This window comes from Odocoileus virginianus, chromosome 4 (genome assembly GCF_023699985.2).
Source record: "Odocoileus virginianus isolate 20LAN1187 ecotype Illinois chromosome 4, Ovbor_1.2, whole genome shotgun sequence".
Taxonomy (NCBI): Eukaryota; Metazoa; Chordata; class Mammalia; order Artiodactyla; family Cervidae; genus Odocoileus; species Odocoileus virginianus.
This window is the reverse complement of record NC_069677.1, coordinates 57,730,808-57,746,365: the sequence shown is the minus strand read 5'-3', so window position 1 is coordinate 57,746,365 and position 15,558 is coordinate 57,730,808.

Here is a 15,558-nt window from a genome sequence, read left to right as displayed (position 1 = left end):
GACAGTATCTGAAGGCACAAAACTCTGGGGGTGAATGTAGATTAGAAAAGAGGTTCAAGGACTAGGTCCTGGGGAGTCCGGAGAACTGAGTGTGGGGATGTGAAGGGGGAGTCAGCAAAGGAGGCTGAGCAGTGGCCAGGGAGTTGGAAGAACCGGAAACTTAGCCTGGGAGTTGAATTCCTAAGTTGAGAAAGAAGTGGTCAGTGAGAGTTAAGACTGCCTAGAGAGCAAGCCGTGTTGGAGGGCTGAGAAGTGGGTGTTGGCTTTAGCAACCTGAGGTCATCAGGGAGCCTGACAGGAGGAGCTTCGGTGGCAGACAGACGCTGAGTCCAGACGGATGGGTTCATGAGGGAATAAGAAAGGAGAAGGTGGAAGCAGAGAGAAGAGACAGCACTGTTTGGAGAGTTGAGCTAAAGGGAAAGTAGGAGTCAAGGGAAAAAGTTTAAAGGGAAAAATTAAAGCACATTTGTATACTGGTAGGAATTTTTTGTTGGGAGTGGTGGAGGGGAGGGGAGCACAAGAGAAAAATGGGAGAATTGATAGAGTGGTGTTTATTTTTTTAATTTATTTATTTGGCTGCACCAGGTCTTAGCCGTGGAAGACAGGCTCTTCGTTGCCTCACGGGAGACCTTTCGCTGAGGTGCAGACTGTCCAGATGTGGCGAGTGGACTCAGTAATTGGGGTGCATGGGCTTAGCTGCCCACGGCAGGTAGGATCTTAGTTCCCTGACTAGGGGTTGAACTGTGTCCCCTGCGCTACAAGACAGAGTCGTCGTCCCTGGACCACAGGTAAGTCCCTGGAGCAGTGTTCCTGAGTCAGCGGGAAGCGGCAGGAGTGTCTGCACAAACGGAGGAACTGGCCTAAGCCAGCAGCCTGGCTGGTTCATTCTTAGTAACAGAAGACAAAGCATGTGGGATGGACGTGTGGGAACTTCTGAGGGTTCCTGCGTTTCCAGTGAAACTGGAAGCAGGCTTATTGGTTGAGAACGAAGATGGGGAGAGGGTATCACAGGATTTTAGAGAGAGAAGAAGGTATGAAACTGTTCCCTAGGAAAGCGAGATGGTGAAAGGCCTAGAGAGAGGTGGCAGATGCCAGCAGGCACGGGGGCCCACTTAAGGTTAAGAGTTTACAGTGAGACGAGACGCATGGTCAAGTGCTTTTCCCAGGGCAGTGTGAGTGCAAAGGCATGGGCAGAGAGTGGTGAGAAAGCTGGAATCAGCCAGGATTTGGACTTTGCCAGGCAAACATATACAGAGAGAGAAACGGGGAAAAGGAATCAAGAAAATATATGAGAGTGATTATAGTGATCAACTATGGAATCTAATCCAAGGAAGGAGGGAAGTAAGGACATGAAAGAATCTGAGCAACAGTTTAAAAAACAAAAAAAAAGGAAGAAGGCTGGATTTGTGTGTCCTAGTGGAGTTGAAGAATTATTGGTTTGGGGTAGTAAAGAGATAAAGAGCTGAAAAGATAGAAGGTAGTGACTGAGATGAAAAGATGCTGGAATTTGAAATTAAGATGTTTCAGTATTCAGCAATAGGAATGTATTTATTACTACTGAATTATATAGCTCAGTTCAGTTCAGTTCAGTCACTCAGTCGTGTCCGACTCTTTGAGACCCCATGAATCGCAGCACGCCAGGCCTCCCTGTCCATCACCAACTCCCGGAGTTCACTCAAACCCATGTCCATCGAGTCAGTGATGCCATCCAGCCATCTCATCCTCTGTCATCCCCTTCTCCTTCTGCCCCCAATTCCTCCCAGCATCAGGGTCTTTTCCAAGGAGTCAGTTCTTTGCATCATGTGGCCAAAGTATTGGAGTTTCAGCTTCAACATCAGTCCATCCAATAAACACCCAGGACTGATCGCCTTTAGGATGGACTGGTTGGATCTACTTGCAGTCCAATGGATCCTGAAGAGTCTTCTCCAACACCACAGTTCAAAAGCATCAATTTTTCAGTGCTCAGCTTTCTTCACAGTCCAACTCTCACATCCATACATGACCACTGGAAAAACCATAGCCTTGAGTAGACGGAACTTTGCTGGCAAAGTAAGGTCTCTGCTTTTTTAATATGCTATCTAGGTTGGTCATAACTTTCCTTCCAAGGAGTAAGCGTCTTTTAATTTCATGGCTGCAGTCACCATCTGCAGTGATTTTGGAGCCCAAAAAAATAAAGTCTGACGCTGTCTCCACTGTCTCCCCATCTATTTCCCATGAGGTGATGGGACCAGATGCCATGATAGAGACATGGTAGGAACTGCTCAACAATTCCACTCTCCATAAATTTTATCAAAAGGTCTTCTTAGTCACTCCTCTCCAGTGCAAAATATTGGCAACAAGAACTTCTTTGAAGGCTCAACTAAACCCTCTTAGACATGGTTAAAATAGTATGTTTTATATTATGTGACTTCCAGGAATTTTTAGTGTCAGCAAGGTGAGCTCCCAATCAGAGACCCCCTCAGAATTATCATGAATTGACATCCATTGAGTATCTTTGTCCTAGGCACTGTGCTAAAAGCTTTCACATACATTAAAAACAATCACAAAATGAATTCTCACAGTTATACTAAGGTGAAGGCCTTAACTCCATTTTGCATGTAAAAAAATGGCTCTAAGAAAAAAATTTTAAAACTCTGCCTGGGAACTAGAAGTTAAGCCCAAGATTTAAGACATAATCTTTGGACTCTTCCACCATGTTCACCCTGATCTGATACACTTCTATGTGTTAAACCCCCTCGTCTTCATTGCAAATTATTTTCTTCTTTTCTGAAAAATGATTTTAAGTTTATTTATTCATTTTTGGCTGCCCTGGGTCTCTGTTGCTGCGTGCGGTCTTTCTCCAGCTGCGGTGCGCCAGCCTCTCACTGTGGTGGCTTTTCTCGTTGCAGAGCGCAGCTCCAGGCATGTGGGCTGGTGAGCTGTGGGGCAACGGCCTAGCTGCTCCACAGCATGTGGAGTCTCCCCAGACCGGGGGTCGAATCCACATCCCTTGCATTGGCAGGCAGATTCTTAACCACCAGGCAAGGTCTACAAATAGGTTTCCAGTTTGGATACTTGGGTTCCTCGATAATGGCTGCCTCCATTGCTGTTTTGAAGATACATTGGTTTCAGTGGGAGAAGCATACAGGCCAGATAGTTTGGCTAGATAGATTACTTATGTCTGCTGTGGACATGGGGTCAGGGAGAAGCAATGTGCCTGGCTACTATTTCCCAGTCTTGGTCAAGCCCCAAAAGATGTCTCTAATGATGCTTCCATGTCGCAGATAGCTACAGATATTTTTTGGAGGGGCGGGGTGGGGGGGGGAGTGCAGGATCCATCACCATTTGGAAAACTGTTTAGTAAGAGTGACAGAAGTGAATGAACAGGGTACGAAAAACTGGATAAAATTGTGAAAAGGGCAGATGAGCAAATTCCTTGTCTTTGGTTATCTCATTAACGAGAGCATCTAATGAAGCCTCCCTGGGCAGTTAAAGAAGTTTTTTAATTTCATCCCTAAGAGAGCTCATTCTTAAGCTGTCTCCTAAAAAAATATCTGGACTTATTTTTTAAAAACCTTCCTAAAGCCATGTGTCTCCAGCAAAATCCCAATTTTCTTGCCAAGGAATTCTTCTTAAATCAGGATTTTCTTGCAGGAAGAGTCACTGGCTTGCTGTGCTAACCGGCTACTTTTGGCTTTGGCTTCCTGTTCTCAACAGCGGAGCTGAGGAAATCCGCAGGATGTCTGCTCTGAAGGGATGGGGTGACTCAGAAGGAAACATTCCACCTAAAATAGTCTTGGTGTGCAGTTTCTGAGTCACTCTGGAGTCAGAATTAATAAATGATCCTGGAATCAATCCCACAGGTGGTGGGAAGTGGAGAAGAAGGAAATATCTGAAAGAAGTTTAGCAAAGAGAAAAATCCGCCACCAAGATAAAAGCCGAACTGCAGAAAAGGCTAACATTCAGAAAGAAAGTTCATTCTGGGAGTTCAGAGTAGATGCGCTGGGATTTCCCTCACTCACCGTGGGCACAAAGTTTGGATCCCAGTCCAGTGTAGGGACCTGCTGGGAATGGATATTTCCTTAAAAACACAGCAGGAGTTGAATAGCTGTGTAAACAGAAATGGACTGCTGGAAAGCAGTCCCCTTGATTTTGGTGTTTGTAATTCTTTCTCTAGAATTATCTGGCCCAAAATGTCTATAGGGCTGCTAGATTCTAGGTTTATCACCAACTAATGATAAACATCTAGCATATTGCCTCCTGAGAGACAGGAAGGCATATATTAATACGGTTTTTATCCACAGCTCCCCAAGCAATATTCTGTATTTGAATGGCCTCTCAGAACCTTGTTGTACTTCCCTTTACCCTCTGTCTTCTCCCCGGCTCCCAGCCCTGAGTCCATTTATTTATCCCAGCTCTTTACAGGGAAGAGAAACCATATTCTGTCACTTATTCTTTGTTCTTGTTTAAGACTTTAAAGTCTTTTTTAAAGACCATTTTAAAAATGGACCATTTGAAAAGTCTTTATCAAATTTGTTACAATTTGTTGCTTCTGTCTTATGTTTTGATTTTTTGGCCCTGAGGCATGTGGGATCTTAGCTCCCCAATCAAGGATCAAACCCCCATCCTCTGTTTTGGAAGGCGAAGCCTTAACCACTGGACTGCCAGGGAAGCCCAGGCGCTCATTTATTCTTTGAATAGGTATTGAGCAACCACTACACAGCTGGAAGACTGCAAGGCAAAGAACACTAGTCCGTGCCCTTAAGATGCTCTGCCCAGAGTCTGGTAGAAGAAATAGGAAAGCTCGACAAAACCTTTGTAATACAAAATCTTGGCCCTCCAGTAGTTTTAAGCATAAGCTTCTGGAAAGTACAGAAATTCGCAGGAACCTGCCTGAATGGAGCTGGAAGTTCATAGGAGATTCCTTGGAAGGGCAGGGACAGGACTGAGTCATCTAGTTTAACAGAAGCGAGTAGCAGGGCAAACCAAGACCCAGTCCAAGATAAAGGCTATGTATAAAGCTCGATGGGATCTTGGTTTGGAAAACAAGCATCATGAGATACATTTTGGGGACAATTGAGAAAATATCAATATAAATAATGTTAGACAATATTAGAAGTGGTTTTAAGCTTTTTTGGGAGATAGTGGTGGTGTAGTTATATAGTAGGTTGTTCTAATTTTTAGGAGACAGATACGCCTGAAACATATTTAGCAAGTGGTTTAGCAAAAATCTGAAATCTGAAATGGCTTTGCAGAAGAAGAAGGGGGAGAAGAAGAATGGATGCAATGCAGACAGACAAATGAAGCAGATGTAACAAAACGACAACAATTGTTGAACTGAATTTGGATGTTCATTGTACTAGTTTTTAACCCTTCTGAATTTGTGAAAGTTTTCATGAAAAATAGTTGAAAAAAATAGTCTCCTGGTAGACAGTTGAATAAATACCAACACTGCCCAAAATTCAGAGGGTACTTTCATCTTGGGAATACAAAGTAGAGAATAAATGCTCTGCCCAAACAATTTCCTTAGGTTGCACAAAAGCACTGAATCGGGCCAGAGCGTGGTCCACCCAGTAGAGCTTGGGTGTGTCCAGCTGCCCAGGTAGAACACGATGGATGCTGTTGGTGGAGGGGGTTGGTGAGAAAGAAGTCAGAGCTATAAAGTCTGAGCTGTATGCCAGTCTGGAGAGCCTGAGAAAGTTGTCAGTCTGACTTTGACTTATCCTGAGAAAGTGAAAGTCACGAAAGAGTGGAGGACACTTCAGAGACTGGTTCTGGTTTCAATTTGAAGGATAGATCAGAGTTTGGAAGGCCTGGAACCAAGATATCATTCCAGAAACTACTGCAGTAATTTCATCAGAAATAAAGAAGGCCAAATGCTGGTGAGGATGCAGAGCAGCAGAAATTCTGGTGAGAAATTGCTGGTGAGAATGCAAAATTGTGGTACAGCCACTTTGGAAAACAGTTTGGCCATGTCTTACAAAACCAAATGTACACACACCATATAACCCCAACAATCTCACTCTGAGATGTTTACTCAAGAAAAGTGAAAATATGTTTAGGAATGTTTAGAGCAGCTTTTTTCATAACCACTAAAACCTGGAAGCATCAACTGGTGAATAGATAATAAATAGATTTTACATTAATGAGTGAACACTATAATAAAGATGGAGGGGACTATTGATACTACAGAACGTGGATGACTCTTCAAAGCATTATGTTAGACGAAAGAAGCCAGACTACATGCTGGATGGTTCCATTGATAGGGCATCCTGAAAAACACAAAGCTATTGGCACAGAAATAAGATCATTGTTTTAAAGGGGCCAGTGTGGAGGGAAGAGTTGATTATAAAGAGGCACATAGAACTTTCTGGGTGATAGAAATACTTCATATAGCATTTTCATTGTGGTGGAGATTACACAGTTGTATACATTTATCAAAGCTGTGTACCTATAAAGGGTGAACTTCATTATATAGAAATCATATCCCAACATACTTCACTTTAAGAAAAAAGAGAAAAAGAATAATAAGACTTGAGGAATAACTGGATAGAGAATAAAGGAAAGAAAAACAAGATATATTTCAATGGTCAAGAAAACATAAATACTAATAAAAGAAGCAGTACCTGATATAGCCAGTTAACTGCTGCAAGAATGAAATGCTGAACTTAGTTACATTGAGGAGTATTTCAGAATGTATTAAAATAATTTCATTTTATGTTATTACTTTAGTGGCCAATTTGGCACAAGTCTGAGGAAAGTGTTACTAACTTTTAAAAGCATATGATGGATTCTTGAGAAGTTTGTGTTCTGGAAATACACAGAGGAAGTTTCCGTGTGTATAAATATGCATGCCCATGCCTGTCTCAAAGCATCTGATGATACTTTTCCTTGGAATATGTTTTTCACTGCTTTTATGTTCTTTAAACAATTAAAATGTGTCAAAATGCTTTCTTAGTTCTAATTAATAAAAAGTACTAAATATTAATTTTTAAAAGAAAAATGCCTATAATACAGTGACAGAAGTGGGCATGGAGATAGTTTGGAGAGAATTTAAGAAGGTAGAATCTTTTCCAAGGAGTGATTTTTCAGGTAAGATATGCTTGCACGTGGGCATATGGACAAATCAAGTAAGAACACTATTTGTTAAGAGAAAAGACTGGAAATGATCTCCCTCCCTTTCAGTAGGAAACTGTTTAAATAAATTATGGCATAATTCATGCCATATAATGGCAGTCTCTATAATAATGGAATACTATACCACTGTTAAAGTGAGATAAATCTATATGTGCTGATATGCAACGACGTCTGAGTTAGAAAAACACAGTACGTTACATTACTATTTATATAACAAAAGGGTATGATCTATGTCTCTATCTAGATACCTATCTATCTGCATACACTCTATAGGTGTAGGATATCTCTGGAAGACCATGACAAGGAGCTGTTTTATCTGCCAGGATCCATTCAGGAGACAGAAATTACACAATAATTTGAGTAGTGAAGCTTTAATGTGGAAAATGATGAATAACTTACTAAACGTAAGAGAATTCTGAAGAGAACTCTAGGGCTTCCAACACTGAGAAGACTTAGCTTTGGAGTTACCTTAGGGCTGTAAGAAACCAAGACTCCACTCTTGAAAAGTGTGCTCGTGGCGTGGAGGCAGCAGGTGGAAAACCACCTGGTTTGCTGGCTTCACTTGCTAGGATCACGGCAGCAATGTTTTATTTATGTGTTTGTTTGTTTGTTTTTTGATCTGTCACCTCAGGCAAGGGAAACGAAAGCAAAGAAACGCAAATGGGACTTCATTAGATTTAAAAGCTTTCTCAAGAGTGAAAGAAACTACCAATAAAATAGAAAGACAACCTACTGAATTGGAGGAGATATTTACAAATGATATGTCTGATAAGGGGTTAATATATAAAATACCTGATGTGAAGAACTGACTCATTGGAAGAGACCCTGATTCTGGGAAAGACTGAAGGCAGGAGGAGAAGGGGACGACAGAGGACAAGATAGTTGGACGGCATCCAGCATCTCCCAGAGTTTGCCCAAGTTCATGTTCATTGCATTGCTGATGCCATCCAACCATCTCATCCTCTGACACTCTCTTCTCCTTATGCCCTCAATCTTTCCCAGCATCAGGGGTTTTTCCAGTGAATCGTCTGTTCACATCAGATGACCAAAATACTGGCGCTTCAGCTTCAGCATCAGTCCTTCTAGTGAATATTCAGGGCTAATCTCCCTTAAGATTGACTGGTTTGATCTCCTAGCTGCCCAACAAGGGACTTTCAGGAGTCTTCTCCAGAACCACAGTTCAAAGGCATCAATTCTTTGGCATTCTGCCTTCTTTATGGTTCTGCTCTCACAACCACATGTGACCACTGGGAAGACCATAGCTTTGACCATACAGAGTAATGTATTGTCAGCAGAGTAATGTCTCTGCTTTTTAGCACACTGTCTAGGTTTGTCATCGCTCTCCGGGCCAGAAGCAATCGTCTTCTGATTTCATGGCTGCAGTCACTGTCTGCAGTGATTTTGGAGCCCAAGAAGAGGAAATCTGTCACTACTTCCACATTTTCCCCTTCTATTTGCCATGCAGTAATGGAGCCAGATGCCATGATTTTAGTTTAGTTTTTTTTTTTTTTAACATTTACTCCCCTTCAAGGATCACTGCCTTGTTGGGGTAAAACGGCTTGCATAACTCAATGAAGCTATGAGGCAAGCCATGGAGGGCCACCCAAGACAGACGGATCATAGCAGAAAATTCTGACAAAATGTGGCCCACTGGAGGGAATGGCAAACCACCCCAGTATACTTGCCGTGACAACCTCATATATATGAGGTTGAACTGTATAAAAAGTGAAAAAGAAGACATACTAATGGCCAGCAGGCACATAAAAAAATGCTCAACATCATTAATCATCAGAGAAATGCAAATCAGGTCTACAATCAGATATCATCTCTGTTATAATGGCTATCATCACAAAGATCACAAGTAACAAATGTTGATGAGGATGTGGAGAAAAGGGAACCCTAGTTCACTGTTGGTGGGCACGTAGATTGGTGTAGCCACCATGAAGCAGTATAGACATTCCTTAAGAAAATTAAGAACTGATCTACCATTTGATTCAGCAATTCCATTCCTCGGTAGACGTCCAAAGAAAATGAAAACACTAATTTGAAAAAATGTATGTAGCCCAATGTTCATAGCAGCATAATATGCAACTGTCAGACTATGTCAGCAACCTAAGTGTCATCAGCAAATGAAGAGACAAGATATGATATATATATACACATATATGAAATAGCAATGAAATATGCAGTCATAAAAAAGAATGAAATTTTGATCTTTGCAGCAATATGGATGGATCTGGAGGTTATTATGCATAGTTAAATAAGTCAGAAAAAGACATATTCCATATTTCACATATATGTGAAATCTAAAAAATAAAAGAAACAAATGGATATAACAAGTAATAAACAGACCCATGGGTATAGAGAACAAAGTAGTGATTATAAATTGGGGAGGGGCAAGATAGACAGAAGTGATTAAGAAGTACAAACTATCATGTATAAAATAAATAAGATACAAGGATTAATGAACCACACGGAATATAACCATTATTTTAAAATAACTTTTTTAAGCTTTTTGGGGGGCCATGCCATGTGGCCTGTGGGATCTTAGTTCCCTAACCAGAGATTGAACCTGTGCCCCCCGCATTGGGAGCATGAAGTCTTAACCACTAGACCACCAGGGAAAGTCCCCATAATAACTTTAAATGGAATATAATCCATAAAAATATGGAGTTGTTGTGTTGTATATCTGCAACTAATATAACATTGTAAATCAACTGTACTTTAATTTTAAAAAATGTGGCTCAGATGGAAAAGAATCCTGCTGCAACGTGGGAGACCCAGGTTTGAACCCTTGGAGAAGGAAATGGCTACCCACTCCAGTATTCTTGCCTGGAGAATTTCATGGACAGAGGAACCTGGCAGGCTGCAGTCCACAGGGTCACAAAGAGTAAGACATGAGTCAACACACACTAGGGCTGAGAAAGGGTACCCGAGAAAGGGATGAACTTGGAGGAATGAGCTCCTCAACACTGGACACAGACCTCCTTGGAGAAGGGGCAGGCCCACTGATGGTGGAGTATTTTGCTGGATTGCTGGATTGCTTGAACTGGTTCACAGTTGACAAACTTCAGGTCACAGGCCAGGCTGACAAGTGGGGAATTCCTCAACCAGGAAACCTGAAGGCTGAGGCTGGTGGGAAAGAAATCACTTGCCCGGGGGTGGGGAGGGAGAGCTGCAGAAATTCAACAGGAAACTGCCTTGTGGAAAGAGCTGTGGAACTTATGGGAAACTGACTGGGCCACGACTGGACTCACTGGAAAGCTGCCAGGAGGCTGTGTCTCTGAGCTGGCCCAGGGGAAGCCGGCTGGGGTACCCACGGAACTTGCTGGGTGAGATCCATCGCTGGGACGAACACAGCGCCGCAGAAGCAGGACCAGAAAGCCCGCCGGAGCCGGGAAGAGAGGCCCGTTTTTCCTCCAGAGCCTCTCGGCGCCCTCTACAGACAGAGTTTAACACTGCGTCAGCTGGCAAGGGAGAGATGTCTCATTATCACCCGCAGAGAAACGGAGGGCGGATTTGGGACTGAAAGGTAATCAATTCATAAATGCCACAGCTGGTAACAAAGGTACCTGGGGAGGAAAACTGGTTGATCAGGCTCAGATGTGAAAGAGAAATTTACATTTCGGTGCGCGTCTTGCTACTGTTTGATTTGGCAGAGGGGCATTGCAAAATTTCTTTAATGCATTATACTGAATTTCATATTGTAAAATAATAATGCTGTTGATGATAGTAGTATGCCAGTCATCATTCCAAATGCTTTAACTATACTAAATCAGCTAACCTTTCCCCAGAGCAGTTACTCTTCTAAGACCCAGTTTTTATACTGGAAAAAACTGAGGCACAAGGAGGTTAAGGGATTTGTCCAAGATTAGCTGTCACGTTGTCATGGTGACTGCAGCCATGAAATTAAAAGACGCTTGCTCCTTGGAAGAAAAGTTATGACCAACCTAGACAGCATATTAAAAAGCAGAGACATTACTTTGCCAACAAAGGTCCATCTAGTCAAAGCAATGGTTTTTCCAGAAGTCATGTATGGATGTGAGAGTTGGACTATAGAGAAAGCTGAGCATGAAAGAATTGATGCTTTTGAACTGTGGTGTTGGAGAAGACTCTTGAGAGTCCCTTGGACTGCAAAGAGATCGAACCAGTCCATCCTGAAGGAGATCAGTCCTGGGTGTTCATTGGAAGGACTGATGCTGAAGCTGAAGCTCCAATACTTGGGCCACTTGATGTGAAAAAACCCTGATGCTGGGAAAGATTGAAGGTGGGAGGAGAAGGGGATGACAGGATGAGATGGTTGGATGGCATCACCGACTCAGTGGACATGAGTTGAGTAAGCTCTGGGAGTTGGTGATGGACAGGGAAGCTTGGCGTGCAGCAGGCCACGGGGTCACAAAGAGTCTGACACGACTGAACAACTGAACTGAACTGAACTGAACTGAGCAACCGACACTTTCACACTTTCATGGTATAAGATAGATATCTAGTTTTACCATTTTTGAAATGGTAGTTCAGTTGTCCCTACACCATTTTTTTAAGGTTAATGTTGATATTTTCCCTAGTGACTGTTTTAATCATTTAGTAAATTTCCATATATACTTGGGTGTATTTTGAGATGTCTAGCCTGTTCCATGGGTCTGTATGTCTATCTAGTCATATATTTTTTAACTGAAGTTTGGTTGATTTAAAATATTAATATATGGAAAGCAAATTTGTGGTTATCAAAGGGGAGAGGAGCAGAGAATGGGACAAATTAGGGGTATGAGATTAACAGATATCGTCTATTCATGATATATTTTATTTTATTTATTTATTTATTTATTTATTTTCATTTATTTTTATGAGCTGGGGGCTAATCACTTTACAATACCGCAGTGGGTCTGGTCATACACTGACATGAATCAGCCATGGAGTTACATGTATTCCCCATCCCGATCCTCCTTCCACTTCCCTCTCCACCCGATTCCTCTGGGTCTTCCCAGTGTACCAGGCCCGAGCACTTGTCTCATGCATCCAGCCTGGGCTGGTGATCTGTTTCACTATAGATAATATACATGATATATTTTAAAGAATCATATGCAAATGTTATTCCCCATTACTCTTGAAAATAATTTTTTGTAAAAGTCCAGTGTGCATGGACTTGATGACTAATGGAATCGTTAGGGGAAGCATGCTGACTGAAACTGCTCATCCCGGCCAGCGCCATAGTTACCATTTGCATGGTTTGTTTTACGACGGGAGGTCCCGGTAAGGAACATGGAACCACCAACTGGAAGAGTTCTGGAAAGGTCAAAGGGCGACACCGCGTGTCCAACCCGCTCCCAGAATCCTTCTTGTTGGCGTCCATCTTGGCTGAGTGATGTGTCCACCACCAGGAAGTGCTCTGAATTAGAACGATTGGCCGAAGACCACCCGGAAACTAATCCCATCACCAGCCCAAGACTGTGGAGCGGTTCTCCTGGGTTCCCTTGCCCTCCTGCTCTCTGCCCGGGGCCCTTTCCCGATAAAATCTCTTGCACGTGTGTCTCCTCAGACAATTCACTTCTGAGTGTCAGCCAAGAGCCTGCTTTCGGGCCCTGGAAGGGGTCCGCCTTCCTGCAACAGAATGTGGGAGTTGAACTAGAGCAAAGTATCCAGGCTGACTCCCAGACTTCTTTCCTATTTGCCATGAGTTGGTAGTAAAGCTGTTTGTTGACAGGCGCCAAGCAAAGGGTGTAAAGAAAGCAGATTAACAAAGAATGGGAACCCTGCATCACACCAAGCGTGTGCGCAGGAAGAGGACTGAGAATGTCCAGTTGGAGGGGTGCGTGTGAGTCCGCTAAGGCCGCCATAACAAATTACCACAAACTGGGTGGCTTTAAACAGCAGAAATTTATTGTCTTACAGTTCAGGAGACTAGAGGTCCAAAATCAAAGTGGCAGCAGGTTTGGTTCCTTGAGTTTCTGAAGCCAAATCTATTCTGTGCTCAATCATCCAGCTTTGGTGCTTGCTGGCAATCATCGGCATTCCTTGGCTTGAGCGGAATCCTTTCAGTCTCTGCTTCCGTCATCACATGGCCTTCATCTCTGTCTTCACAAGGGCTTCTTATAAGAAGGCTGAAAAGTGAAAAACTGAAGGTCGCTCAGTCGTGTCCGACTCTTTGTGACCCCATGGACCGTAGTCCATGGGATTCTCCAGGCCAGAATACTGGAGTGGGTAGCCTTTCCCTTCTCCAGGGGATCTTCCCAACCCAGGGATCAAACCCAGGTCTCTGGCATTGCAGGCAGATTCTTTACCAACAGAGCTACCAGGGAAGCCCATAAGAACACTAGTCATTGGATTAAGGCTTATCCTAATCCATCTAACTAACCATCTTAACCAATTACATCTGCAAAGATCCTATTTTCAAATAAGGTCACAGCCTGAGGTTCTAGGTAAACATTAATTTGCAGCGGTGAAGGGGGACACTATTCAATTCAGTATTAGAAGGGAGAAAACCAAGGGGGTAGAAGCAACATGAAAATCAAGGGGAGTCAATGTCAAGATTCAGTAGATCTAGTGCCTTGGAGACATCGAGTGAAACATGCCCAGAGAATCACCCCCTGCTGGCCATCTTCTTGCCTCCACTATCCAACCACCCAAATTGCCTTTCAGCTGCTGTTAATAAAACCTGAAGTGTGTCCTGCCCCCAGGTCCTATCCTTGCTGGAGCTTACCTGTCCTGGCTCCTGGGCACCATCTCATCCTTCACGTCTCCTCTCGGAACTCACAGGGCAGGCTTCACACCCATCCTAGACAAATGTAGTATATCTAGTACCTTTCACTATTCTTGGCGCATAGCTGATTCTTAATAAAATTTTTTTAATGAATGAATGAATGTATTAATTAAATGACACTGTGCAAAGCCCATTATCCAATAAGTTGCTTGTTTGTTATTGTTATCATTTGCTATATTTTCCTCTTACCAATAACTCAAACAGCTCACCTTCTAGTACACATTTACATAACAAAACTCAGCTCTAGCCTTCTGCGTAGTGTGGACTCTCTAACTGGTTATTTCATTATTAATTTCCCAAATAAAAAATTTCTCATATGAAAAATTTTATTTAACATTTAAAAGGTACTTACAATGTTCTGGCTGTTTTAAACATTTTGTAAATATTAACTAGTTTAATTCTTATAACAAGTTAATGACTTTTATGTACTTTTATTATCTCTAGTTAATGAAAAAGGAAACTGAGGCATAGAGGTTAATTTTTTGACTGAAGTCACACAGTTGGCAAGAATTGAAACCGGGATTCAAACAAGACAATGGGATTCTAGATGGAGTCTGTGCTCCAGCCGGATTCTCAATATACCTTTAGCCTTTCCTTAGGTGGGCAGTTGCCTTTTCCATGTAACCCTTCTGCAGTGTGCGATGAAGAAATCAGCTAGCAGGTTCCTTCCGTGGTCCCTACAGACAAGCTCCACCTCTGCATCTAGGTATTCATAACACAGCACACATAACCCCTTAAGAACGCGCAATAGTGTACACATGCTAGACAGTCTGAATCAGATTTAGGAAAGTGTTAAAGTAACCAGATTGGACCCTCGTTGAAGCTTGCTTCCGTGGTCAGGAAATCAGGACTTTCAGCTAGGTTTCTACGCTGGGCTCTCCCAGAAAAGGAAGGTTTGCATCAACTAATCAGCGTTCTGCTCAGCATAAGCAAGGCTTCCCTTTGCTCTGTGTAAGGATCAGCCTTGCAATAGCCAGTCTGCTTTTGCCTGGTATAACCTTCTTGTTCCAGGTCATGTTGGTTTATAACCACCCCGCCTTGAATTGTACAGCTAAATGGAGCTCCTTTCTATCTGCTAGATAGGATACTGCCAGATTCATGAATTGATGAACCAATAAGATCTTTAAAATTTATTCCACTACATTTTGTTGTTTAACAAAAGAAATGCTTTCAAGAGTCACCATAACCTGGAAAGAAAGAATTCTGCTAAAACAAACAAACAGACCCAAATCCCAAATGAAACAAACAAATAAACAAAAAACCCTAGATTTACGTAACAATTAAAACCATTCATTTGAATGCTGGTGACTTTTCATCCTCAGTAAAACTGCATGGACCTTTGTGCTTTGTATTTGCATAACAAAAACTCGTTACAGTAGTTATTTTTCTGCAAAAAATGGAGTCATTTTTACCAGGTAGGCCTAATTCCTAATCACTTTCCTGATCAGTTGCTCAGTCATGTCCAAATCTTTGCCACCCCATGACTGTAGCCCGTCAGGCTCCTCTGTCCATGGGATTTCCCAGGCAAGAATGCTGGAGTGGGTTGCCATTTCCTTCTCAAGGGGATCTTTCCTTCTCCCTGGAATCAAACCCGGATCTCTCGCATTGTCAGGCTGATTCTTTGCAGCTGAGCCATTAGGGGAAAGCCCCCACCTCCTAGACAGTGTTTTGCAGAAGGTTTATCA